The sequence below is a fragment of the Anthonomus grandis genome, chromosome 13 (assembly GCF_022605725.1).
Source record: "Anthonomus grandis grandis chromosome 13, icAntGran1.3, whole genome shotgun sequence".
NCBI lineage: Eukaryota > Metazoa > Arthropoda > Insecta > Coleoptera > Curculionidae > Anthonomus > Anthonomus grandis.
Genome location: NC_065558.1, coordinates 22904568 through 22927242, shown reverse-complemented (window position 1 = coordinate 22927242; position 22675 = coordinate 22904568). Strand labels below are relative to the sequence as shown.

At 33.4% G+C, this 22675-nt stretch overlaps 1 long non-coding RNA gene across 1 annotated transcript; it reads right to left on the bottom strand.

The window, feature by feature from the left end:
* Positions 1-2528: 2528 nt before the first annotated feature.
* Positions 2529-21631, bottom strand: LOC126743917 (uncharacterized). The gene is made up of 5 exons (XR_007663022.1): positions 21505-21631; positions 7768-7944; positions 7478-7644; positions 4455-7421; positions 2529-4376 (listed from the first exon to the last, which is right to left on the bottom strand). It is a non-coding gene; the product is annotated as an uncharacterized LOC126743917 (long non-coding RNA).
* Between the last annotated feature and the right edge of the window lie 1044 nt (positions 21632-22675).

Here is a 22675-nt window from a genome sequence, read left to right as displayed (position 1 = left end):
CGTTCTCTAAAGCCATCGAAGAGGAGATTGCCGAACATATTATTGAAATGGAAAAACGATTTTTTGGACTAACTTCTAAAGATTTGCGACGGATGGTATTTGAAGTAGCCGAGAGAAATAATATAAAACATGATTTTAATCGGGAAACAAAAATGGCAGGTTGGAAGTGGGTTAGGGGATTTTTAAGACGTAACCCACGAATATCTTTGCGATGCCCAGAAAGCACGTCATTGGCCAGAGCTCAGGCTTTTAACAAGCCAAATATTCAAGCCTATTTTTAAGCACTATCTAATACTCTAGAGCAGTTTAACTTTCTTCCGGAAAACATATATAATATAGATGAGTCAGGTTTGACCACAGTCCAAAAATGTCAGAAAGTTTACGCTGCAAAAGGACGCAAGCAAGTTGGGGCACTCAGCAGTGCAGAGCGGGGGCAACACGTCACTGTAGTGTGCGCACTGAATGCCATAGGTATATTCTTATATACCAGGTATATTCTTATATTCTACTTATATTCCACCTGCTCTTATTTATCCTCGTCAAAGAATGAATGATGAGCTTATGAAGAGTGCTCCCGCTGGTAGCATAGCTTTTATGCAAGAAAAAGGATGAATGAACACTGACATTTTTTGTAAATGGCTAAAGTACTTTGTAAGGTATTCAAAAGCATCTAATGAGAACAAGGTTCTTTTACTTTTAGATGGCCACAGTAGCCATAAAAGCCTTGTCTCTAGACAGTTTTCTAGAAGAAAACGGGGTTGTAGTATTTTGTTTTCCGACGCACTTTTCCCATCACGTTCAACCATTAGATGTCGGATTCTTTCGTCCTCTTCACACCTATTTTGACCAGGAAATCCAATTATGGCTGCGTCAAAACCCAGGAAAGGCAGTCACACAATATAAAATAGCAAGCCTTCTTAATCGAGCCTTTTTAAAGAGTGATATCTAATTCCATCTAACGCAATAAATTCATTTAAAAATACGGGAATTCATCCTTTTAATCCCGATATTTTTAAAGATTGCGAGTTTGCACCAGCTTTAGCAACGGATAGGCAGATTCCATTGGAGGCTCAACTCAGTACCATCGAGTTAGACATTCAAAATCAACCAAGTACTTCTGGTCTTAACACCTCTTCATCTTCAGTTTTAAATGTGTCACTGAAAGAAATTTTACCTCCACCTCAAGCGGTACCTGGGGGCGTTGAAAAAAGAAAATGCACAACTCGTGCAAAAACTGGTAATTTAAATTCCACTCCAGAAATTCAAGAACTTAAAGAAAAAGTTATTGAAAAGGACACGAAATTAAGAAAACAACAAGGTAGGGCAGTAAAACGGCAATTTGTCATTGAAAATAACAGTTCTGACGAAGATGAGTCTATCTTGGAGGAATTCCTTAAAAAAGGTAAAGAAGACACATATGATGCCAGTTGCTTTTAATGCAACGAGTTATTCTCTCACTCACGTAGCAAAGAAAAGTGGATTCGCTGTCAAGTATGTAATTCGTGGTGCCACATTGAGTGTGCTGGTGTTAGTTACCATTGCAAATCGTTTATTTGTGAATTATGTACTTAATTTTTTGAGTTTATATGTATATTTTTGTACCCCACAAATTATTTTTTTATTAAAGCTTAAAAAAGAAGTTAATAAGATAAAATAATATTTATTTACAACAGGGGCCAACATGGGCACATAATGTGCCATTGATGGACCCCTCATATTTTTTTTTCATTCAAGACGTTCATTATTAAAAAAAATATATATTAATACAAAATTCACTCTTTCCTATATTTGACATCCAGTGATAGATTGACTTTTGTATAAAAAAAAATGGAAACAACAAAACTAAAGAAATGGTAACAATAATTTCTTAAGGGGTTCATCACAGGCACACTTCCCCTAATACGCATATTGCAAAATGATGAACAAAACTATAAAAGTAATGAACCTACCTTACTTTCTAATTTACTGATTTCATTCATTTTCAACTAATTATATCTTATAGGATTATATCCTATAGGTAAACAACAAAATTAAGTTAATCAAAGAACTTATAAACTAAAAAGCCTGGATTAGCAAAATAATTAGCAAAGCAGCATTTTTAAAAAAAGGGGAGACTATAGGACAACGTCTGGCTATTTGCACTGTTATGTTAAAAATGGCATCTGAAAAAGTTCTTTCGTTTCTCTGAAACCATCAAAATTGATCAATATATTCCGCTAAAAGGGAACTCATGACGTCGAGTTTACGGAGAAGGTGCTTCGAATGCGCCCAATGTCGCTCTATAAAATTTGTGCAAACCCCTGTTTGGGGATCCACAACATTTCTCGAGTGATTGCCCGTTGTGTGGACGTACTGTTACCCAATGTATTAAGGGCGGCGTATCCTCTCCAGCACTCTGTCCAGATTTCAGTGCCTGGCTTTACATGTCCTATAGTCTTCCGCTCTAAGGTTTCCCTCGACCTATCATTAACATATACGATCTTTTTGTTTGGGCATCTATTATGCCCAGTACTAATTTTTCCCTTACTAAGCGACGCCTGTGGTATTTGAAACCACCGATTCATCTATTTGGACGATTTGTCCAGGACATAATATATTCGTATGTAGCGGACGCAATTCTCCACGTTATCTCGATCGCGTTCAGCCGAGCTCAAGCTCTTATGTAAGAAAAGTATTAGAATGAAAATTGCTTACACGTCTCGTACATACGTGTCATTTAAATGAATGTTATTAGGTTTATAGCTTTTTAAAAAATGTTTGACATTATCGTAGAATAAAAAGAAAACATAGATTTATTGACGTTACTGATTATTATTTTTAAAAAAATAATAAAAATAACAAAATATTGTCAAAACAAATATATTGTTATTTTTTGGACTTATTTTCTTCAAGTCCGACGTTTTTTTTCTACACACATTTTTAATAATTCTAGGGCTTTTTTTTCCATTGTTGTCAAAAGATTTTCCAGAAAACGTATTTTTAAATAAATAAATAATGGCTTTATTTGTACCCTATAAATTATGTAGATAGACGAAGTATAGCCAAAGGCCAATCTACTTTTTCCTTCCATTCTTCTTCTTGCTGCTGATGTTGGTTGAATAGGTTTTTGCTTTTCTCTACGACGAGTTGGTTGAGCAAAAATATTATTTTTGGAAGAAATGCATTTGTATCGGAACGTACTATGTATTTCACTATTGATCAATCAGAAGGCGGTATTTGCATATTTATCTAAATTATTTAAGAACGATATTGTAACCAGAAAAAATTATGCAGGATTTTATTCGACCTCAGCGATTATATCAGTAGAAAATGTTAAGCACCTAGCTTTTTATTCTGCAATTTTTCTAGCGGCAAAAACACAATAGGTTGTGTCTAGTGTTCCATTGTTAGATGATATTCTGTTTTTATATGGCTCTGTACTTGATGGTAATAAGGTGCTTTCCAAAATAGATTATGTTACTTGAGTATCTTGTAGCTGAAGAAATATTCGTTCTAATGCATTTTTATCTAGTCTTTCAATGGTTAGTTCTGGAAGTCGTATTAATTAGGTCTTCAGATACCTAAATACAAGTAAAGCTAATAAATATAAATGTATTACAATCGAACGTCACGTGATTCTTAGACGTCATATCTTTTAAAATAACGTAAATTTGATACAGGTTGACTGCCGAGGATTATCACCAAAAGTTTCCCTAGGTGCCAAAACCCATTTCCGGACAACCATTGCATATAAATTAAGAAAACGATATCAAAACGTTTCAATAATTATTTTTCTTTAAGAATAAATAAAAAAAATAGCGGTCATATATGGCCGCCCGGCACTGTAGGAACAAGTCTGCCGCTGTGGCCAAGCGAGCATCGCATCGGCCATCGCGACAAAAAGTAAATATTTCCAGGAACCATGCGAACGTTTCTTGTTCGACTGTAACCCAGTATGTTTTGTAGCGTGGTAAAGTGATAAATGGAGGTGAAAGTACAACTGGTCAACTGTTGATCACGTATGAATACAGTTGACGGCGGCGGGCCATGTGTTACGTACGAATGGAATAGAAACATTTAGTTCTTTCTCGATTTTCGACAAGTACGTACAAAGAGTGCAGCTATGTCTAGTCGCAGCAAACGAATTTTGAGTTTAGCCTTGAATGCCAAACTAGGTAGATTTATTTCTAAGCTGCAAACATTATCATTTACTTACTTGTTCCAAGACATATAACCACTTCTAAATATTTTTTTTCTTGAAAGCAATATCAGTAGTGAAGACGAAGACGACTCAATCGTCGATCCAGCGTTTTTACCATCAAGTGATGAATATGAGTCATCTTCTGATGAATCCGGAATGGACATACATGTACCGAAAAGGCGTAAAATTGATTTAGCTGTGGCTGGTTGTAGCAAGGACACTCCCAGTAATGATAACTCACGTAAAATTCGTGAAAGGCGTAAAAATGATTTACCTGTGGCTGGTTGTAGCAAGGACAATCCCAGTAATGATAACTCACGTGAAAATTGTTCGAATAATTTAAAAGAGAGTCATGTCCTGGATGAATCTGAGAATATCGTGGAGACTGAATTTGACCCATCAGACCTGGTTCCTAGTAATGAACACTTTAGAAGCGATCCGCCCTCTCATACCTGGTCGGAACCAATTGGTAGGCACGAATATTTTCCAATGACTAGTGAATTTGGAATTGCTCCAAATTATATCGCGGCACTCATAAACGCCTTATAAATGCTTCACATTTTTTTTGGATAGGGATGTTATACAGGAAATGACAGACCAAACCAATCTGTATGCTACCCAAGTACTAACAGAAGCAGGGCATGTAACTTCTGGTTCAAGACTACGTGGCTGGGTGCCTACTGACTGTCATGAAATTCTCAAATTTATTGGTATTATTGGTTACATGGGACGTAAAAAAACCGCAGATTTCGAACTATTGGTCCAAAGATAAACTTTATAAGAACTATTGTGTTCCCTCCATAATGCCAAGGAATAGGTTCCAAATACTACTAAAAATATGGCATTTTTCGGATAATTCTACCTGTCCACCTGGCGATAGATTGCATAAAATCAAACCCCTTTTAGACAAACTAATTCTGAAGTACCAAGAGATATTTACTCCTGGACATACTTTCTGTATCGATGAATCGATTGTTCCATTTCAAGGTAGGTTGATTTTTAGACAATACATACCACAGAAAACCCACAAGTATGGTATCAAATTGTTCAAACTGTGCAGTGGAAACGGGTGTACATGGAATGTACGAATTTACGTAGGGAAAGAGCAAGAAACCAGAGGTAATGGTTCAATGGCCACAAATATTGTAATAAATTTGAGCCAAAATCTTTTAAATTCAGGGCGCACTCTAATTGCTGACAATTACTACACGAGTTTAGAACTGGCAAACGTATTACTTAAAAATAAAACTCATTATGTAGGAACTCTGAGAGCAAGGCGTAGAGGTAATCCTCAAGAAGTAATTGAGAAAAGGCTAAAGAAAGGTGAAATTTTTGGATTGGAAAATGAACGGGGCATATGTGTATTGAAATGGCGTGATAAAAGGGACGTACTTATGCTGCCAACAAAACATGCAACAGAGACAATAACTGTGCAAAGGAGGAATGGTACAGTAATGAAACCGCGAGCCGTGCTTGAGTACAATTAAGGCAAATCCTCTATAAGCAAATCTAAAGCGATCAAATGACTAGTTATGGAACTGCGCACTACAAAAGTCAATAAAATGGTACCGTAAACTTGTAGAATTTATAATGGGTACGTCAATGGTAAACGCACATCTTATCTACAACAGCTTAGCAGATAAAAAAAATAAAAATAACAGAATTCAGGGAGTCGGTAATAAGAAAATTATTAGAAACAGAATCTAGAAAGCCTCGAAGAAGAAAAATATACGAATACCAGGTCGATGAAAGGGCATAGCCTATCAAGAAAGGAGGGTCCAGTTGCAAAAACAAGAAAGTATTGCAAGAGGTGCTATGAAAATAAGGCACCAGGTCCCAATGGAAAAAATAAAGTGAAGAAGGTGCCAAAGTTCTGCCCAAACTGTGAAAACCAGCCCCACTATTATTTCTCATGTTTCGATATTGTTCATCAAAAGTAATAAATGTAAATTTTTGTAAGTTTCTCTGTTGAAAATATAAACACTATAACTTTTTCAACCTTATTGTATTATTTCTGAAATATACTTATCTTCTGTGCCACAGCGGTCATTCAATCGTATTAAATATAGCAGACATGACCGCCATTTAAAAATCCAAATTGCAAACTGTATGCAAAAACTCCATACATTACCCTAGAATCCGAGGCCAGAGCGGCCACAGTTCATCATAAAATACATGCTAACTCATGCCCGCTGGCAACGAAGGCTCCGGTCATTTCGGGGGGCATATATGACCGCTCTTCACTCTGCGATATAGGTAAGAGCGATCATATATGACCGCTTGGCAGTCAACCTGTTAATTTTCGTGAAAAGAGAAATTGTGAATTCTAAATATTTACTAAATAGGACCAATAGCACAAGTCCCGTAAGACTTAAATGTAAATTCTGTGGAAAGAATATTGATATAATTTATTTATTCTGATATAATCAAAATCCCAATTACTCACAATGACCAAATCAGAGTGAAAGAATAGTCAACGTGATCTTCAATTATCAACATTACTCTCTTTAGTGCCAAAATGACGTTTAATTCGGCTATAGCGTCAAACTTGACAAACTGACAAACTCTAAGTATGTATGTATACTTAGAGATTGTCAATTCCTAACAATTTTAGACATTATTTAAATATTACTTATAGGTAGCGTGAAAAACTTCTTATAGGAAAGCATTTGTTATACTGTCAAACTTTGAAAACTATCAAAAAAGGTAAAGACAAAGCTGTGGCTAACTTCCACTTACATCTTACGTCTTTCCAATCATAATTCGTCAGAAATCAATTAAATCTAATTTCAGACATATTCAAGCATGAAAATAATGCGTGTGCTTACCGTCCGACATAGACGCACAACAAGAAGATGCTCTCTTATGCTTGGTTAGCAATTAACGTTAATAAAATAAACGTTACTTATAATGCGTATGTAGGAGACGTGTAAGAAATTTTTATTCAAATACGTTTCTGGCATACGAGTTGCAGTTCGACTTGACCGATCGGGATAATGTGGTGATTTGCATCTACATACGAATATGCGTTCAGGACCTCCTATAGCAATTCTAAATTAGACAAAAGTAACGCTTGACATGCAGGTGCGGTCTTCCAATCCCTTTTTGAAATCCCACTCCTCCACACGTGCGCCAATACGCATAATCTTTCGCCAACCACACAGACCCGTGTCATTCACACGGGTATATAGGCACATTGGAATTCACACGATGCTACCACCCATGATTTGCGTGTTAATACCTGCAGATACGTTCAATTTTTAATACATAATGGTAGAACACCAGAAACGATCTTACCTATACCTAATTGAAATTCGTCCGATATTAGCAACCAGTTCCAGGAACAAATATCCTGAAAAAACCAGAAATATTGAATAGGACTGACTCTTGTTACCCCAAAATAGTCATGTGCAGTGCTCGTTGACATTTTACACGCCCAGGCATACAATAGATCCAACATCCTTCTAAAAAAAATAATATAATCTTTATTGCATATAAAAATAAGTAAAAAACTAGCAACTATATAGGTCATTTAAATAACCAACTATGAGGTAAGAAAAATTTGAAAAATAAAAAATATATCCTACCTGATGCCTATTTTGCTTTTCTCAAAAAATTAACCGCACATAACCGAATATTTCCTTTTGCAGTTTCTATAAAGAAAAAAACGCCTCAACAGCTTTGAGGCGGCCAGCCACAAAACGCAGACTCTCCAACATCGATGGTTTTTGCATCGCAAGTTACCCCTCACCAATCCGCGGTTTCTGAAATAATTTAAAAGGTCTTCATCGCTAAGCCTTGAAATAGTATTAATTTAAATAAATTTATAAATCTAGTGTTATGCTCATGAAGAAAATTTGTAAAATTGTTAGCTAAATTCGTGTTTGAATTAAATTCTGTCGCGTTCACGTGCCTTTCGTGTGCAGAAAGTAAATATCAACAGGTAAGTTGAAACTTTTTTGTAAAATTAAGTTGAATATTTAGCAGTTTGTTAGTATCCATAAAGTTATGTGTAGATTAGCTAACAGAATAAGGCAGTTTAATAGAGCAAAAGAAATTTGAGGTTAGGGTTATGATGTTTTTTTTAGCTTTAGCGACAATGGGTAACAGTGAGACGGGGTACATTGAGACATGTCTCATTGTTACCCAGATATTATTAAAAAATATGGAACTCGCTCCTTTTTTTTAGAATTTTATAAAAAAAGTGTTCAGAATGCCGAGGAATCCACTAAGGACAACAAACTATGGAACATTTTCCGAGGAAACTATGAAAAGGGCAATTGAAGCTGTGCTTAGCGGACGTAGCACTAGATCTGTTGCAAAACAAGAAAATTTAAGTTTCAAGACCTTATCTAGGTAAAAAAAAATAGTTTAATCATACTTACCAAATACATACCATATCTATTTTTAGATATGTGCGAAAGAGAAAATCCAGTCAGGATGAATTGATTCGGTATAACCTAATTATGCAGTAAATAAAGTATTTAATACCGAGCAAAAAAAAATGCTGGCTGATTATAATATTATTAAATGCTCTCAGATGTTTTATGGGCCCCTCTTCGTGATTGCCGTAAATTGGCTTATAAGCTAGCATTCATAAACCATTTTAAGATGCCTCCGAAATGGTCCGTTAATAAAATGGCAGGAGAGGAGTGGATGAGAAATTTTATACGAGGAAATCCAAATGTTTCTTTAAGAACCCCAGAAGAATGTAGTCTGTCACGGGCCACATCCTTTAATAGGCATGACGTTAATATGTTTTTTAATAAATTATGCAAAGCAATGAAACGCAATGAAATATTTAGCGATGGGACGCGTATTTTTAATCTTGATGAGACGGCTACAGTGACTGTTCAAAAATCGGCTAAAGTCTTAGCCGAAAAAGGAGCAAAACAAGTTAATAAAGTTTCAAGTGGAGAAAAGGGTGTTCTTGTAACAACATGTGCAATAGTAAGTGCTGCAGGAAATCATCTCCCTCCTGCTATGGTTTTTCCACGGGTTCACTTCAAAGAACATATGATTGTTGGTACTCCGCCTGGTACTTTAGGTCTGGCGTCTCCGTCTGGTTGGATGAATGCCAACTTGTTTTTAAAAGTAATGGAGCACTTTATTAAGCACACCTCTAGTTCGAAAGAAAATCCAAGTCTTTTACTTTATGACAATCATGAGAGTCATCTATCCATCCAGGTTATCAATCTTGCTAAGAAAAATTGCGTCACTATTGTGACTTTTCCACCACACTCGACCAATAAGATGCAACCTTTAGACGTTGGCATTTTTAAGCCTTTCAGTATTGCTTATAATGCTGCTATAGATAGCTGGCTGATGCATCATCCTGGAAAGCCAGTTACCAAGTTGCAGGTTGTGTGGGGAAGCATATCAAAAAGCAATGACTTCAGCAAATATTACCTCCGCTTTTAAAAAATGCGGAATATTTCCCTTTGACAGAGAAATATTTACAGATATTGACTTTTTGCTATGCTCAGTCACTGATAGACCTCAACTAGAACTGGGTAATCAAACTCCTCCTCGGGAACCAATTGAGAATCAAACTAAACTAAACGCAAATAGATTTATAACCCCGGAAGAAATTCGCCAGTTTCCTAAAGTTGACCGAGAAAAGAGACATCCAAAGGTAGACGAAAGGGAAAAAGCATGATACCCACCGATACTCCCGAAAAACTTGAGCTGGAAGAAAGGCAGATTAAAAAACAATACCTTCAAGCTCAATAGATGTACAGAAAAAGAAAAGTGTAAAGCGCAAGATTCAGGACAGTGATAAAGATGATGAAGAATGGCATTCTGATGCATCATCTGAACATCTTGAACCTGAAGTGGATCCCACAGCATTTGAAGATCTGTCAAAAATTCCAGAGGTTGAGGATTATGTTTTGGTTGAATTTAAACCAGAAACACAAAATCAAAGCCTGTTTACTACATAGGAAAGGTGCTTTCTTGTGTTACTGAGATAAATGAGGCGAATATTAGTTTTATGAAGAAAAGCCAAAAGACTGATTCAAACTTTTACTTTCCCGTTATTCCAGACATTGCCACAATATCAGTTAAGGACGTTAAAATGAATTTACCAAGACCCCTTAATTACGGTCATACTAAGCGACAAAATTAATTTTTTTCGTTTGAATTAAACTTTAATTTAATGAATATGCGTTAATCTTCTTTAAAAACATGTTTTCTTACTTTAAAAATTAAAGTTAGCTTAAAGCCACAATTTACTTTGATGTTCTGTTTAAAATTAAAATTGAAATAAATTAAGTTGGAGTTTATATTTTGTTTTAATCACTAATATTTGGGCAATTACATATAGTGTCTTACTGTTACCCATGTAAGGTAACAGTAAGACACTGAGACAAATAATAATAATAATAATAATAATAATAATAATAAATGTCTTTTATTCAAAATGTACAGATGTAGTTGACAATAATAACATTATATAATTAAGTACCCGAGAAGCAGGGCGCAGTCTAGCTAAGACAGCTACTCTACTGAACCCTACTCAACGGTCATAAACTTAAGCTACAATATAAAGATTAACTCTATTAAATTCATTAAATACCCAAATAAAGAACAATATATATATAATTTAAATAAATAATAAATAGCTAAATATAAAAGATTGACAAAGATAAAATAAATAATTAAAGGCCTAAATTACGGGTTGAAGTTTAAATGTAAAAGATATTTCTTAAACTTTGATTTAAATGACTTCTGATCTAAAGTTGACAATTCAGTTGGTAGGTTATTGTAGAGTTTAATTTTAATAAATTTATCTGCAATGTCTAAGCAAGGACCATAAATAAAATCACAGTAGCTGAAGTTGGACAGGACCAGAGACTCACAAAGCATTTTTCTCAAATGAAAACTAAGAACCTGACGACTATTATATAAAATTTTCAATGATAAAAATGACTTCTGAATTAACAATTTAACATATTCACGAAACCTCAACTCAGTATCCAGGACAATGCCTAAATTTTTTGCACGATCCATCTTGGGAAGAAGAACATCATTTAATAAGATATTTAAATTTTTTTAAGAAAATCTTTATTAGGTCCAAAAATCATAACATTTGATTTAAGAGGGTTAAGTTTTAGATTATGGGAAGAAGAAAGCTGGTTAAGTAAATTCAGGTCATGGTTTATTAAAGAAGATGCATGCAAATAATCCTGATAATTGAAGTGAAGATAAACCTGGGTATCATCTGCAAAAGCTCTCAGTTTACAGTACTTTAATGATGTAAGTATATCTGAGGTGTAGATTATGAATAATAATGGTCACAGGATTGACCCTTGAGGTACGCCTGATAAAATTCTAGCTTCTTCGGAAAAAGAATTATTTGAAAATATTTTTTTAAATCTGTTATGAAGATATGATTTAATCAACATTACCGAACCATCCAGAAGTCCATAAAATTTCAGTTTCGCCAATAAAAGTTCGTGATTGATCGTGTCAAATGCTTTCGAAAAGTCTAACAGAATCAAAGCAGTAGACAACTTTTTATCTATTGACGTAATTATGTCATCAGTAACTCCAATTAGGGCAACATCAGTACTCAAATCCTTTCTAAAGCCACACTGAGTCTCCGGGATAATTTTATTCACACCGCAGCACTCAATCAACTGATTATACAGAACCCTTTCGAAAACCTTTGACAAAGCCGGTAATATACTAATTATTCTCAGATCACCATAGTTAGTTGGATTTTTTACTTTCGGAAGTGGCTTACCTATTGATAATTTCCACTGATCAGGAAAATAACTCTGTTCTATACAACAATTGATTATGTGTGTAATGTAATGACAACTGAATTTTATGTGTCAAATTCAGAGATCTTAAAACAGGTACTGCTAAATTCTATACATATTGTGTTAATAAAAGGATGTAAAAATACAGTCATTAAAAAAATTTGTTTATACATTTAATAGTAATGGTCTTATAGTAAAAAGAAAAAAAAGTGTCTCACTGTTACCCAGTTTTCCCTAAACCAGTACTCCGTAGACAAAATGTCGGCAACAATAAATAAAAAACTATAGAAATCTATATATAAAAATAAAACTTATTTGTTTTAAAGCAAATCAAAGCCAAATTTGTAAAAAAAAAAATACAAAATTTAAAAAAAAACGCGAACTCTACGCTTTTTTTGGATATGGTTTATTGTATGAAATTTTATCAGAATCAAAATTATTTTAACGAGTTTTGTGATTAAAAATTTTTAAAGTTAAATTTTCTTAGTCCGAAAGTTAAGATATAGGGTGATAAAGTTAATGTAGTTTTTTTGAATTTTGGCCATAAATTTAGCATTTACTCTTTCTTTTTATCAGAATTTGGACAATGAGATTTCTCTTGTAAAGGCAAATCTTACAATTAACCTTTTTTAAAATTATGTAGAAAAAAAATCTAAATGTTGCTGGTGGCGCCCTCTATGACATAATTTTAAAAAAGATTAATTTTAAGATTTGCCATATAAAAAAACCATTGTGCAAATTTTATTAAAAACGAAGAATAAATGCTAAATTTAGGGCCACAATTCAAAAAAATTATGTATCTTGGCTGTCTTTCACTTTCGGACTATAAAAATTTTAATTAACTTGTTTTTTTTTAAAAAAGGAATCAGCTGTTAAATTATTTACCATTATTTATGGGACACCATGTATAAATGAACAAATACTTACGTATAATGAGAAACGAGAGAAAATTACGATAATCGTAGTAATACAGAAGCCACTCCTAAGACGTTGAAGACGTTGAAGTGACATTTGACAGTCTTTTTTATTCATGATTTAATCCCACGAATTTATAAATATACCTGGACTGCTAATGCAAATGGCCACCAGGACCAAAATTAACCGCTGCCTGATGGCCACCATTTTTATAGCGGGTGAGTCCTTTTGATGTTGATCACTCTAAACACTTCCAGTGTTGCCAACAAAAGATATATTAAATATATACAAATACAAATACAAAAAAATTTTATTTGTCAGTTTTACAATCAAGTTACATTTTTGTGTTCACTTATTTTATTATGACAAATAGTAGTGTCTCTCGATTAAAACAACCGTTTGCCTGCACCATCAGTAAACTATAGTACAAGTGAGACAACCCTATTAAAGACCTTAAACAACTATTTATATTCCAGTTGCAAAACATTTTAAATATTTATGAGACAAAATTAAAAGAACCTATATTTGAATAGGAATGTAAAAACATAAAAAATATCAAGAAAAATCACTAAGAAAAATATTAATAAAAAAAGACATGCACACTCATGAAGTGATATACCTTCAATGGGGAATGGGGATACCAGCTTAGATAGAGAGGCAGCGCTGATGCGAGAAGGGGGACCGGCATGCAGAGAAATGCAGATGAACGGGCGAAACTAGTCGGAGACACGTAAAACTGTTTTTTTTGCAAGTACACAAACAAAAAAACAAAATCAATTATTATTTTGACCCAAGAGTATGTTTAATTTGACTTGCTTAAAAAAGCTTTGGAGAGGTAATTCCTTTAATCCTTGAGAGAGACAACAAATTTAAAAGAACGCCTAAAAGCTGCTGATCTGTGGATAGGTACAATAAAATCGTTATTTCGAGTTGCATGAGAATGGACAAATTCTTGAAGCTGGTGTCTTAAATATGCCGGTTGTCCTCTTTTTATGTATACAAACATGTGCATGTGCAGTAGTCTTCTATTATTCATATTATTATTATTATTCATTTGATTAGCGTTAAGATACGGTGTTATGTGATGTCTATATGGAATGTTATATGCCAATCTTATGCAGGAATTTTGAACTCTTTGAATAGCCTTTTTGATGCTTACAGATAAGGAATCTCCATAAATTACGTCCCCATAATCGAACAAAGACAAAACCAGACTTTCGCAAAGTAGATATTTCTGTTTTGGGGTGAGAAACGTTTTTATTTTATAAAGCTGCCTTAATCTTAGATATGAAGGTTTTAATTTTGTTTTTAACATGGGATTCGAAACCCATGGATTGATCGAAAATTATACCCAAGTTTTTTCCTTCTGCTACTATTGGGATTTGTGTATCATTTATTTCAATAGAAATGGTATTTTTTATATTTTCCCTTAATAAATTATTTGCCGACATTATCAGAATTTTTGATTTAGTAGCATTCAACTTAAGGTTATGATTCTCTGCCCAAGCATTTAGGTTTAATAAGTCTAAGTTCAGTTTTTCTTGCACTGTATTTAAATTTTCGCAGCTCACGGGTATGTATATTTGAGAGTCATCAGCATATACGTACATACGTACATTTTTTAATAGCCTAGGCCGATGCACGCATCTTGGGGTTATTTTTTGGGTTCTCTTTTTTCGCCTCGTCTGTCCTCTCTCCTTGCGCTCGTCCGTTGTCGCACTGCCGCTGCCTGTCTTAAAATCTTAGGTTAATTAATTCTATATCTTACTTTGCATTCCTATATAAAAAAGTTATTTTTATTTTTGTAAAATTGTTTCTGTAAATTGTAAAGGGCTTTTTCATCCCTTCTTTGCTTGTGCTAACAAGGGAAAACGGTTTTATAATCGAGAGAATAGTCCTATTTGTCAATGTAATTTTTTTTCTTTGTAATTTTTATTGACCTATAAAACTGTACATTTTGACAAATAAACCATTTTTGATTTGATTTTTGATTTGATTTGATATTGTTGTAATCTCGAGTACTTTATTGTTTCCTGCATATCTGACACATATATTGAAAAAAGCAGAGGTGAGAGTATCGACCCCTGGAGTACTCCTTGATTACAGGGCATAAATGTGGAGACTTTGTTTTCAGAAACTTGATTAACGACCACACAACTCTGTCGATTATGTAGATAATCCTTTAAAAAATTGATACCCTCAAGTGACACACCAAAAAAATTGTAATTTTGCTAATAATAATTCGTGGTTTATGGTATCGAAGGCCCTACTGAAGTCCAGTAATGCCATACAAGTAGAACGATTTTGTTCCTCGTTAATTCTTATGTCGTTTAATATGTTTATTAAAGCCGTCTAAGTGCTAAAATTGTTCCTAAATCCAGATTGGCAAACCGGAATTATATTAAAAGATTCGGCAAAACTAAATATCTGATTATAAATATGTTTCTCAATGACCTTAGATATAGCTGGCAGCATACTTATTGGTCTTAAATCTGAAATTTCCTTTGGCTCAACTATCTTAGCTATAGGCTTTATGATTGCCTTTTTCCATATTGATGGATATTTTTGTTGTAAATTGCATTCGCTAATAATATTGACCAATGGATTTAAGCAAAACGGCAGACATAATTTTATATCTTTAATCGACAACTGGTCTATTCCTTTTGCGCTGGTTTTAATAGTTGAAATAATCTTCAATAAGTTATCTTTATCTATTAATTGAAACACTAACTGTTCGTTGTTAAAATTATTATTTTTATAATATTCGATGATCCCTTGGTTGGTTAATAATAATAATAATAAATATTTTTTATTTGCAAACTCAACATAACTACATAAAAAAAAGAGAAAGAAATACGCATTTATTATTTTATGCAAATTTATGCCCAAAGCGTTCATCTGATATGCAAAATTATAGGAAAAGGACCTTTTAAATAATTGAGTCTTATGTCTTGGAATATGAATTGTGTTTCTTCTTAAGCCCAAATGGTGAACAGCATTTCTAAAAGTAATCTTAAAGTATAGGTAAGGTGGACTGCGGTATTTAAGAATTTTATAAAAAAAAGTAAGTGAATGAGCAACCCTACGATTTTGCATATTTAACCATCCCAGCTCGGAAAGTCTATGGGAAACGCGATTATGTCTGCGTCTACCAAAAATTAGGCGAATACATGAGTTCTGAAGCTTTTGCAATCGGCACCTGTCATTATAGTCTAGGCACCAACCGTAAACAACATCGCAATAATTGCATTGTGACAGCACTAAAGAGTCACACAACATTTTTTTAATATCTTCACTTAGATAATGCCTATGCAAGTAAATTAATTTTAAAGCAAAATATCCTTTTTTTAGAACATTAGAAACGTGTTGATGAAATCGCAAATCACTATCCACTATTAAGCCCAAACTTTTGCAATTATCTACAACAGGAATATTAGCATCACTGATCTTAATATTAATAGTGTTGCTGTTTAAAATATGGTTAATTTTTTGCTTATTACCAATAAACATTACAGACGACTTAGAAGGATTTAATTTTAGAAAATGCTTTGAAGAAATATCACATATGGCTTGTAAGTCTTGATTAATTTTTGCTTCCGCATTTTTAGCATCTTCTGGCAGAAAAGAGTAATATAACTGAACATCGACGGCATAAAAATGGTAAAGGCAGTTTTTTAAATAAAAATAAAATCTAAAAGTATAAATAATAAAAAATAAGGGTCCTAAAATACCACCCTGAGGCACGCCATTATCAACTTCCAAGGGTTCAGATACATTTTCCTCTATCTTGACTCGCTGCACCCTACCGCTTAAATAAGAATTAATGAAATTAATAGCTTTATCAGAAAAACCTATATAGTGAAATATAGACTTTAAAATTTCGTCATTAACAAAATCAAAGGCTTTCGTATAGTCCAATAGAACAAGGGCAGAAATCATACCATCATCCCTAGATCTTATGATGTCATCAATAACATCCGCCATTGCTGAAGCACAATTGAAGTTTTTTCTAAACCCAGACTGTTTAGGGGGCAAGATATCATTAGCATTTAAAAAATTTCGAATTTTAGTGTCTAAGATTCTTTCAAGAATTTTTGAAAATGTAGGCAGAATACTAATGGATCTAAACTGATTAAAATTTGTTGGATTATTCACCTTTGGCAATGTCATCACAAAGGCCTCTTTCCAACATTTGGGAAAATAACTGCTTTCAATGCATTTATTAATTATATGCAATATAAAGGGTATTATAAAAGGGCAGCACATATGAATTAATGTTATATTAAGATTGTCGATACCAAATGCTTTGGATTTAATGCTAAATAAAATAGAACATATATCATTATAACTCACTGTGCGAAATAAAAATAAATTTGAAACGGGCAAGGAATTACTTTTATAAAAATTAATTATTTCCTGGCTATTATCGCTGCTAGGTACTTTACTGCTGTCAACAAAATAATTCTTAAAATTATCGGGATTCTTAAAAGCTCCAGGAATCTGTTTTTTGCTTACAAGGTAATATTTTTCTTAATTCACTCCATTTTTCCCCATATGTACAGTTCCTAAATTTATTTCTATAAAAAGCTTTTTTTTCTGCTCTAACGGCTGTGGTGGTATAGTTCCTAAGTTGCTTGTAATACTCCTACTTTGCAGGCAATTTACTTGTTTTGAAATCTTTTAGCACTTTATCTCTTAGTTTTTGAAGAAGTTTTATATTGTCTGTCAACCAAGGAGAGTTTCTCTTTTTTCGCACTGTAAATGTTTTAACAGGAGCATGGGTATCAAACAATTTTATTAGGTTGGTATTTAAAAATTTTACTTTGTCGTCAATAGATCGACTAGATCGGTCTGGAAGTTATCTAAGTTTATATTTTTTAGGGGTCTATAGGTCACGACTTTAGGAAGCACTTCCGGCACCATACCACTAAATTCAAAGAAAATGCCAAAGTGATCGGAAAACGTAGAGTTAATAATGCCACTCTCTAAAATATTTAGCTGATTAGTAAAAATAAGGTCGATAATAGAGCTGGTGCCATTAAAAATACGAGTCGGCTCAGCTATAACCTGCTTTAGATTAAAAGTCTCACACAAAGATATTAATTCGCGTGCATGGTTGTCATAAGCTTTTGAAACGTCAATATTAAAGTCCCCGAGGCAGGTTATATGGTTAAAACTAGAAAACATATCAATTAGTGTTTCCTCTAATGTTAAGAAAAAACTTTGAATATTAGAATTTGGAGGTCTATAAATTATTCCAAAAATATGCGGTTCACCATCAATATTAATTTTTAACCAAAGGCTTTCTAAAAATTCATACATTTCAGACAAAAGAATTTCATAAGTTAATCTGCTGTGAACAAAGGCAACAATACCGCCATCTCTATAATTTTGTCGATCATTTCTTATTAGTTGGTAATTAGGGATGCGTACAGCATCACTATCAATATTCGGAGTCAGCCATAACTCTGTAATTGCAATAAGGTTAAAATCCCCTGAACAGTATTCCGCAGAAAAATCATCAAAATGAGCCAACAGCGACCTACAGTTTATGTGAAAGCCTTACCAAGGACATAAATTAATGTATATATTAGAACCTGTCTAAATAAGTAAAAACAAAAATAAAAGAAAAAAAAACTTAAATAGTGCATTTGAGGAGATGTTATGGAGAAAAAAAAACTATATGTAACAAAGATTATAAAAAAAAGAGTTAAAAAAAAAAGGTAACTAAGAAGTTTAGGAAGTTAGTTTGTCGCAAAGTTATCCAAGAACAAGATTTTTGAGCAACCAAATAATTACGAAAGTAGACTTCTACCTGTCATTTTATTCACATGTATTAGTCCTTTTCACGCCTATTTTTTAGCCCCACTAAATCACGTTCAGAACTCACACGATGAACGGAACCATCACTTGCTTTGACATAAATGTTGCCATTTGACACCCACGCACATTTGTTAGAAAAAAGGTCCGTTGCTTGATTTAATAAAGTCAGCCGTGTCTTAGTCAGATCTTCTTTAATGAAAACACCAGTGTTTTTAAGCATTTTTCTATTTTTAAGTACCGCCGATCGAACATCATCACTTGAAAACCGCACAAGCACTGCTGGCGGTTTACGGCCAGGAATTCTTTGCGAAATTCTGTAGCATTTCTTTAATTCGGTGGTATTGATATGTAAATTAAATTTATTATTTAGCAGGGATAACACATTTTCTCGGATGTTTTCGTGTTGTTCAGCTTTTAAACCAAAAATCCGAATATTGTTGCTGCGCATGATTTGTTCTTGATTCTCTATCTGGGACCGGAGTTGATTGTTTTCATCCTGTAGCTGATGTAATCCAGTTTTTAGGGTCGATATTTCTTTGTTTTGGGATTCGAGCTGTTTTTCGAACTTTTGTCCTATTAATGCTGCTACTTTTTCTACAACATACGATAGAAATTTATCGTGAAAAACACTAGAGATAATGGATTTTATCTCTCTTACGTCAGTTGTTGACAAACCCATATTTTCGCGGGAAGCGATGTTGGCTAAAAAACCAAGAAAACTGGCACAAAACAGAACATACACTACACAAAAACAGGTCAGTCGTCAAAAGAGGTTACTCTTTACCCCTAATATCACTTATATGTATTTAAAAAAAAACCTTAAAAACCACTAATTAGGAGGATTTTTGAAGAGCGACAAACACCACGTCTTGTCTATTCAAGCGCATTCTTTCAATCCAAAAATCTTGTTGGGTTATATCTGGTAAACTGCTAACACTCTGAAAGTAGTTTTGTATGTCATCGGGATTACATAAATTAATTGGGAGGTCAACATATGTTTTTTTTTTCGTTAACTTAAGTTTTTCAGCAACGGTCCAAAATTCTTTGCCTTTTTTGTTAATTATTTGATTGAAAAAGGTGTTTTTTTCACGAATTATTGCGTGTTTTGTATAATTTCTTAATTGTCGATATTATTGCAGATCTGGGTTTGATTTTGATTTTTAAAATTTTTTATGCGCACGGTCTCTTAATCTTATTAAAAGTTTAATATTGTCGGTGATCCATGGGCAGAATGGCTTATTTTTTCTTATTTTAGTTTTAACAGGAATATGCTTGTCTAAGAGCATGGTTATGTTTTTATTGAAAAAAATGATTTTATCGTCTATATTTCTTAAATAATAAATACGTTCCCATGGAATGGCTAATCCATCCGTGATAAAATTGTTGTAGTTTAAATTATTGTAATCTCGAAACATTATATGTGGTTCTTGATTTCTAACGTTCTCATATTCAAAAACAGAAAAAATTAAATTATGATCGGATATGGTCTCTGAAATTGGAATCGATTGTGATTTTTTGGATATTAATTGTTTACTAGATATTATAAAATCAATAAGACTACCATTACCGGTATTCAAGTCTATTCTGGTAGGTTCAATAATATTTTGTGTCAAATAAAGGTAATGAAGTTGACAGTGCTAACGTTTGACATGTGATGTGTCAGGGACTTAAATATAAAGTCGTGACTCGTACAATGTCGTGCAATTTCTTCACTCATAAATAATGAAATCATATTATATAAAAATCAAAATTCAAAAATTAAGGAAGGCTCTTAATTTTAAAATGTCTTAAATTTATATCCTTAGAATATGACTTTGCAGGAGGGCGTTGTCCATGTTCTGAAAAGCTTTTCTCTAAGAAGTATATTATTAGTTAGGTCGCGAAATTAGTTACCTTCCTTACCAGTTGAGCTGTTTAAAACATTTACCTGTAGAATTGTTTAAAACATATCTCTCTTAAATTACTAAATTTCCTTTTTATCATTTTATTTAAATAATAAAACTTTATTTTATATTTTAATGTATTGGTTAGCTCATTTGTGTTTTGTTATTTAAACCATAAAGTAGAAACTTTTTAGTTACATCATTTTATGTAGTTCATTCACCATTTGATAATTTTTATTGACATAATTTTTAAACCAAATTCTAAATTAAAAGATAGTATGAGCCACAGATTAGAATTATTGAAATGGGTATAATAAAAACCAAATGATGAATTTCAATAATCTTTGTTTTTAGTTTCAAAAATTTTAATGAAGAACATCATTTTCGTAAGATACAAGTTTATGAGAACAATAAAACACGTATTTTAAAGTGCATGCATCTATCCCTGTAAGTTAATTGAAACTTCGTAAATTTTAACGAGATTCTCAAACAAATACAAGAAAAATATCAGGACTAATGAAATTATCTTAAATTCTTAACTAAATGTAACTTTCTATTTCATTTTTGTAAACATAACTTCCCAAAAACTTCTAAGTTACAGAATTTGGTTACTTAAGGCTTTAAATTTGAATTAATAGCATTTATAATGATCAACGTGATGGCTAGTCGCAAGAGAGTGCAGTTAAGCCGAGTGAAATTGTGAATTATACGTAAGTAGAAAATCCTTTAAAATCTTTAGATTTTGCATTTTTTTAGTTTATCCTCACTTTTTATCAATAAAATGTTCAAATTCAACCAACTATGTAAACATTTTTTGAAGAAAAAAATATTTTGGAGATGTCTCTTTAACTTTACTAAAACCAAACAAGCTAATGCATCCTTAAGTTTATTATAAATTAAAATTATGACTCAAAAATAAAAAACAGGTAGTACTTACCCATTAAACGTAATAAAGTAATAATTTTTAAGTTAATAATATAAACCAGTATATTATTATCCGTTCACTGTAATAAATGATTAATTAAGAGAAGTCTTTTACGCGCCAAAACGGGAGAGTGAAAAATCTTAACCAAAACCACACCAAAACAATGAGAGACGACTAAATCACGCACTGATGCGTGTAACAAAGCGGGAAGTAAACGAAAACGCTGACAGGTGGCGCAACACTCTTATGCTTTGTGGGGACTTGTATCGCCCTCTCACTCACTCCGAGAGTGGAGTGGAGGCTGTCAATTGTCAGGATGGATTCGATCCATTATGGCGGATTAGGTTGCACCTGAGTCGTGACAGAGACTGGTTGTAAAAGTCGTTGACTTCCACGTGTCTAAGCTATGTAGCTGTTTTCTTGTACGATTGGTACAATAAAGTATTGTTACCCGTTAACAAGTGTATTATTTTGATGTTTAAGAGTATAGGATCTCTCGTCTGGTGACTACAAAACCTACAGTGGTGACCCCGACGTTCATATAGTAACGGTTGTGCGTGTGCTGTAAGTTAGCAGTGAACTAGTACGCTATTTGGTAATTTTACCCTGGAACGGTGATGTGATCGCTCAGTAGTGTTGTTAATGAATTTTATTGAAAAATTGTACCGTCTTCAGTATCCTTACCGCCAATTTTTCCCATCTGCCATCGTGTGCGTCCGGCTTTGTGATTGTTCGTATCGCTAGGCAGAATTCTGGCACGCAGTTGCTGCCAGTTGAAATTGTGCTGGGTGCAGCCGGCTTTTTCAGTTTGACTGTTGGCCGCACTTGTTGGTAGTGTTCGTACGGTTGCTGTTTGCCGGTTGCCGGATGTTTGGTTGGTTGCTGTACTTTGGGGCGCGACGTTTCGCCACTTGACTCTCGCATCTCGCCGTCTGACAGCAGGATCAGCTGATTTCAAACTTCAAACTTGTGATTGAGGGATCAGCTGATTTGATACTTCAGTGCAGTGCGTAAAGGTACAAAAGTTTAAATTTATTTAGTTTTTTATTATGGGTGTGTGATAATCATCCCTTTTGATTAATTATCGTCACTGTTCTTACTGTATTAAATATTGTGTTGGAAAACTATTTTTAATTTAAAATTAGATCATACTTTTTTATTTTATTGATTTATTTCACATATA